The 6,884-nt window shown below is 39.4% G+C and overlaps 1 long non-coding RNA gene across 1 annotated transcript; it reads left to right on the forward strand.

Annotated features, from left to right (window-relative positions):
- The first annotated feature begins 1,617 nt into the window (after positions 1-1,617).
- Positions 1,618-3,483, forward strand: LOC134439883 (uncharacterized). The gene is made up of 3 exons (XR_010032893.1): positions 1,618-1,820; positions 2,711-2,776; positions 3,153-3,483. It is a non-coding gene; the product is annotated as an uncharacterized LOC134439883 (long non-coding RNA).
- Positions 3,484-6,884: the final 3,401 nt, after the last annotated feature.

Here is a 6,884-nt window from a genome sequence, read left to right on the forward strand (position 1 = left end):
TTTTCTTCTTCTGACTGTTTCCTTCTTCTTTCCTTCTTTCTTTCTTTCTTTCTCTTTCTTTCTTTCTTTCTTTCTTTCTTTCTTTCTTTCTTTCTTTCTTTCTTTCTTTCTTTCTTTCTTTCTTTCTTTCTTTCTTTCTGTCTTTCTTTCCTTGTATCTGCAGCCATGGTGTAATGGTTAGGGAGGTGGTCTCAAGATCAGATGGTTGCAGGTTCAAATCTCCCTCTCCCACCTTTACCATGGTAAAGTGCCCTTGGGCATGGCACCTAACCACAATTTGCTCATGGGACTTTAACCAATACCCCTGTAAATGTATGCCAGTCACGCTGCACAAAAGTGCCAATTAAATTTCATTTAATATAATGTGTTATGGTGTGCATCAATGCATGTTCATTAACACTGGCTGTTTGGGCCATATCAATGGTTTTTTTTCTTTTTTAAAAAGTACGTTTTGGGGGCTTTTTGGGCCTTTATTATGACAGAATAGTGTGAGAGGAGACAGGAAATGAGCTGGAGAGAGATATAGGGTAGGCCTGGGAAATGACCCCGACCGGACAAGAACCAGGGTCCCCATGGGCATACAAGGCCAAATGTAGGGGGTTTGTGCTGACCCATGTCAATGTTTATAGTGTCCTAAAGTCATGATTCCATTTTTACTATGTGGTCCTCAAGAGCTTTTTCACCTTCTTTTCCAGCACTTTGGTCAGCTGCCCCTATTGTATTTTGAAGTGCTTTATGAATAAATGTGACTTGACTTGACTTGAGTAAAGAGGTGTGAGTAAAGAGTGTCTTTCTGACTCTCTCTCTCTCTCTCTCTCTCTCTCTCTCTCTCTCTCTCTCTCTCTCTCTCTCTCTCTCTCTCTCTCTCTCTTTCTCCTCTCTCTCTCTCTCTCTCTCTCTCTCTCTCTCTCTCTCTCTCTCTCTCTCTGTACCTGTATAACTCTTCTGCTAAGTTCTGAAAAGATGGTGTGACAATGACAATGAAAACATCAACCAACTATGTGTTTGTGTGTGATGTGTGTGTGGTGTGTGTGTGGTGTGTGTGTGTGTGTGTGTGTGTGTGTGTGTGTGTGTGTGTGTGTGTGTGTGTGTGTGTGTGTGTGTGTTTGTGGTGTGTGTGTGTGTGTGTGTGTGTGTGTGTGTGTGTGTGTGTGTGTGTGTGTGTGTGTGTGTGTGCGTGTGCGTGTGCGTGTGTCTGTGTGTGTGTGTCTGTGTGTGTGTGTGTGTGTGTGTGTGCGTGCGCGTGACGTCCAATTCCAAATAAAGTGTGCGTCTGACCAAGACACGGAAGACACAGACATGCACACACAGGCACACATCTACACATACGCACACACACACACACACACACACACACACACACACACACACACACACACACACACACACACACACACACACACACACACACACACACACACACACACACACACACACACGGGCAGGGGCGGATCTAGGGGCGGGGCCACAGGGGCCGAGGCCCCTCCTCCAATTTGATTGGCCCCTGAACGGCCCCTGTTCTGACAATCACCTGGCGAGGGAAGGAAAACCAGAAGTGGGGAATTTCTAAATGGTCACTGCAGTTCCACCTCCAAACTGTTGGTGGCAGTGCGCCGATTGCGTCAATACAACTGAATAGTCTTCCTTGAAAAAAATCTAGTGCCTCCTTAAAAATCTAGTTCTACGTGCCTCCTTAAAAAATCTTTGTGATGAACGGCTACCACTCCCCTTCCACGCGAATCAAAGAGGAGCAACAATTCTGTAAACTGAATGCCAGCCAGCAACGAGATGGAAGTTTAACAAGCTGACTTTGTTATTTGGTGAGTCAAATGTTCTTGTTTGTTGTAAGGTTTAGGTTTAGATACTGCACTATACTTTCTAATCATTGTCTGTTTCCAACCGACCTGTTGTTGAAAGAAGTTTGCAAATGTGGAAGATGGAAAGTGATGATAAAAACGCTCCATTTAACTCCTAGAGAGATCGCAAATAATTAAAGGTGTGAATTATGCTAATCAACCATCGTTAGCAATGCCTTTTAGCCTTGGGTCATTCAGCCTTTTGTATAGCTTCGTTTGTGTTAAGTTATAGCCTACCTTGTATTTCACGTGTAAACATAGCCACTATTAAATAATAATTAAATTTTGAACACACTTTCCTATACGTAGGCTACCTGTGTTTAGTCCTTTATGAGAAAGAAGTTAGAATGTTTAAATTCGCCGGTCTGCAAAGTAATCCACTGCACTTGTTAGGCTAGCGTCATCACAATCACAAGTTGTTATTTTGTTTGTTGGATGGCAATAACTTTGACCTATTTGTTCAACAAATCGAGATGACCACAACTAATTACATGTGTTGCTCTGGAAATGGCATTATTCATTGAGATTGTGTCGAGGAGCAGTGCTCAGTGGTCTAGACTTGTTTTAGCACCCAAATGCCTAGGCCTACTTTGTACAGCAAGTCCACTTGGTAGCCTAATAAGTACAGTACAAAATAGTTAAGTGCTTAAGCTGTAATAGCAGCCACATAAGTAATGATACTGTGTTGTATGGGTGTAATGTAGCCTACTTATTTGCATTTTATTAAATAAAATAACTAAATTGGAACTATAGGTTATTTATAAGTTGTATTTCTCTTACATGTGACCAACATATTACAGACAAGGTGAATTGCACTAACTGTGATTGTTTTTTTTTTTTCATTTGCTCTGTAGACCTGTCCCAGTGCAGCAGAGGAGCCAGTGAAGAACAGCTGTGCTGTGCGCCACCTGGACCTGATGGTATGTAGGCTATGCCCAGCCAGTATCCTGTTGAAGTTTGTCAGTTGACAACTATTCATTGCTTAACAATATTAGAGTAGAAGTACTGTATTGATCTAGATTTCCAAAATAAGATTATGGTCTTGCCACATATAATATACATTTCACAGATCCAATATTTTGCACACATCTGCAGACAGACATGCATACATAGATTAATTTAGCAATTTAAAATGTTTATAAGTGATGGCATAATGGTAATGGTCATTCTCTTCTCTTGCTGTTGTAACCACACACTGGTGTGTTCAGTTCAATATTTTAATTTAAAGGAAAAAAAAAGTTTTCTTTGCATAATGTTTGATATGTTCACTTATTTCTTCTATTTGCTTCTCCGCAGACATTTTGACGTCCAGAGCATCCTGCCATTCTGTATGCACGTAAGATCCTGACAAGAAATTGTGCAACTTATGCAAAAGTTAAAAAACAAGCTGCCTTAGTCAGTGATTTCACACTATCCACAATCACAAGACATAAGCGGTGAACCTTACAATGTATATAATATGCACATTTTGCCACATCCTGAATTTGTGTGCAAACGCAAGAGTGCTTTCCAGTCATAACAGCATTTCTGCCATAGCCATGACCGACTAGGTTGTTATGATACTCCAGCCCATGCTTTTCAAAGCATTTTACTACTACTTAGTCCTGTGTCATCCATAATAACACTGCTATCTGCTCCTGTCTTATATGTTGTTGATTATATTTGATGTGTCATTCATGCACATAGATTGAATAAAAAAAATAAGTATTGCAAATGATACTGATTCATAATGTTTTATTTAAGTTTGAAAAGGAATAGGCCTGCTGAATTATTCATTTGTGTATTTGGATAGTAGCGTAGAAGTCGATGGTCTTTCCTGTCAGCATACTGTAGAAAAGTACGTTTGAAAAATGAGCAATATGTAGGTATGATGTATTAGAGTATGCAATACACTCAACAAAATCTGCAAGGCTGGTAGCCTATTAACAATGAGGCTATGATGGGTAATTTAATTCATTAAGACTATGATGTTTTCTTGCCACTTGCTGGATAATGTGTATTGCCTTGTCGCCAATTGATGTTTATCTAAGCCGCGTCATCACTGGATATCAGATGGTGGTGACCCTGTTGGCCCCTGAAGGTTACATTTGGCCCCATGGTGGCCCCTGTTCCTAAAAAAAGGTAGAACCGCCACTGCACACACACACACACACACACACACTCACACACACACACACACACACACACACACCATGAGGGAGGACTTGTGTGTGCCTAGAAAGCAAAGAGAAAGGAGAAGGAGAGGGTCTGAATACTGTAAATACAGTGTGTGTATGTGAGAGAGAGAGAGAGAGAGAGAGAGAGAGAGAGAGAGAGAGAGAGAGAGAGAGAGAGAGAGAGAGAGAGAGAGAGAGAGAGAGAAATTCCTGGTAACAGTTTATGTTAGTGTTCCATCTTGGTCCATATAAGCAACTTATGAAACCTATTATGTTGAGCAAAAGCAAGGCCTTAATAAGTCCTTATCATGATCAAATTCAAAATAAACGTGAAGAAAGACTGCGGGCTACTTCTCGGTGACTAAACCCAGGGATGACCGGAGCACACAACATACTATTCGAGGGTTTTTCTTTTTTGGTGCACACAGTGACTCACTTTGTGCTTTCTTCATTCTACGGTCTGGACTGTGAGCACTATGGGCTGAAGCGCAAGACATCCTTCCTTCAAAATAAACATGTTATTAGCAACAAACAAGACAGACAGAGTTTAATTATTTATTTCATTCAATTACACGGTATATACAGTGCCATGAGAAAGTTTGGGCACCCTTTTGGAAAATCATCACATCAGTTTATTTCTCGTTGAGCTTTTAAAGTAGCAACTTCCTTTTAACATATGTTAAACTGTAGGGAAAGAGAAACATTTCAGCAGTGGAAGAATTTCCATAGGTGTTATAGAATGAATTTTATGTGGATTTAAACAAAAATAGGCGTGCGCATAAATATGGGCACCCCAAAGAAGGTATACCATTAATATGAAGTAGAGCTCACCTTTGCAGCACAAACTGGTTTTAATGACTTTGGAATCCCTTCAGTCACCAAGACAGACATTATTGGTCATTAAAATGTTATTTATCATACAAAATAGCAGACAAGGCTTGTCCTAAGTTCTGTCTTGGAGAGTGGAATATGGTGGGCTCTGAACAAACTGTAGTTTGTTGATAAATAGTTAAAAGGGCATGGCTAAATGATGGTAAGAATGGTAACAGGCACACTACAGAACACCTACATAGAATTACAAGACCATAGCTGCTGATAGTGCAGAGTTAGACATGGGCCCTTCCACGTATACTCTTCACAAGGCAAAAGCTCATTGGATGGGTGACGAATAAAAAGGCTTTCCTGTGTATCCAACAGAAATAAATTGTTAAACTTATGCAGAAAGCTTATCTGGACAAGCTAAAAGCATTTTGGGAAATCATAGTGTGCTCAGATGAGACTGAGCTAGAGTTATTTGACCTCAACAATGGGAGGTGGACATGGCAAAAAATGCACCCATACATTCTATGACCTCTGGTCTAAAACACTCGCTACTATAGGTCTGCGTGGGTAGTATTCACACTGTAAGACTTATTACAGTTAAGGGCCTCACTAATTCTTTTCAAATAGCATATTTTTCAAAAGAATGTTCAAGTGTCAGTCACAAAATTAGAGCTGAGCAGAGTTTGGACTTTCCAGCAGGACAGTGTTTGCACTGCACTGATCACAATGTGTTAATGCAAAACAACAAGTACAATGTCTTGACATGGTCATACCAATCTTGAGATATCACAATCATTGAAAAAGAAAGAATTTATTTGAACCAGGATGTCTAAAGAAGACAGATGAGTAACCTGACTGAATTAGAGGGGTTCTGGATAGAATAATTGGCAACTATTCAGTAGCACCAGGCAGTTGGAACTTGTCTTCTTGTATAGCAAGTATCCAAAGGCCATTAGATCAGCAAAGGTGAGCTCTACTTCATTTTAATGGTTTACCTTCTTTGGGGTGCCCATATTTATGCACACGCATATTTTTGTTTAAATCCACATAAAATTCTTACTATAACATCTATGATAATTCGGTAACACTTTATAATAATGTTCCTTAGTAAAGACTCAGTAAATAATTAACTAATGATGAATAAAACATTAACAGATGTTTTTATTATTAACTAAGCTTTATTAATGCTTAATAAAATATCTACAAATAATATCTGCAAGATTTTACACACCTTATAACAGAGAATCTTATTCATTTACAAGCAACTTGTAAATGTTTGATAAATGTAAAATATTAACATAGCATTTCCTAGTCATTTACAAGCATTTGTTTACATTTCCTAGTCATTTACAAACGTTTGTTAATGTTTTGTTCATCAATAGTTAATTATTTATTAAGTCTCTATAATGCTATTTTGCATCCATTATTCTAAAGTGTTACCGAAAATCTCTTCCACTGCTGAAATGTTTCTCCTTCCCTACAGTTGAACATATGTTAAAATGAAGTTGCTACTAAAAGCTCAATGAGAAATAAACCGATGTAATGATTTTCCAAAAGGGTGCCCAAACTTTCTCATGGCACTGTAATATTTGTTTTGCTTTTATAATACACTTGCCACGGTCCTCTTAGTACTGCCTCGCAACCCCCCAATGGTGCCCGGCACACACTTTGAAAATCATTACCCTACTGCACTCTACCCGGTTCTAATATTTTCTGTTCTCCTCTCCTCTCTAATACTACAGTGCTGGGGTGCGTACAGCCTGATTCCTTCACTGTTACAGCATCAGAAGGTGGCACTGCCAAGATTGACTTTGTTCATCTATTTGCACATGACAATATCAAGTACTTCTGCAGATACCCCTGTGACAATAGGCCTATGTACATTTGGCATCAATGTGATGACCTTTTTTCTATGTAGATTTGGCATCATGTCATGTGCTGTAGACAGAATGTGTGAAATCCATTGCAAAAGAAGAACATGACATTACTGCAACACTGTACCGACTACAGTGAGTCCAATATGTATTTGATCCCTTGCTGATTTTGTTGG

Source organism: Engraulis encrasicolus, chromosome 1 (genome assembly GCF_034702125.1).
Source record: "Engraulis encrasicolus isolate BLACKSEA-1 chromosome 1, IST_EnEncr_1.0, whole genome shotgun sequence".
Classification (NCBI taxonomy): domain Eukaryota; kingdom Metazoa; phylum Chordata; class Actinopteri; order Clupeiformes; family Engraulidae; genus Engraulis; species Engraulis encrasicolus.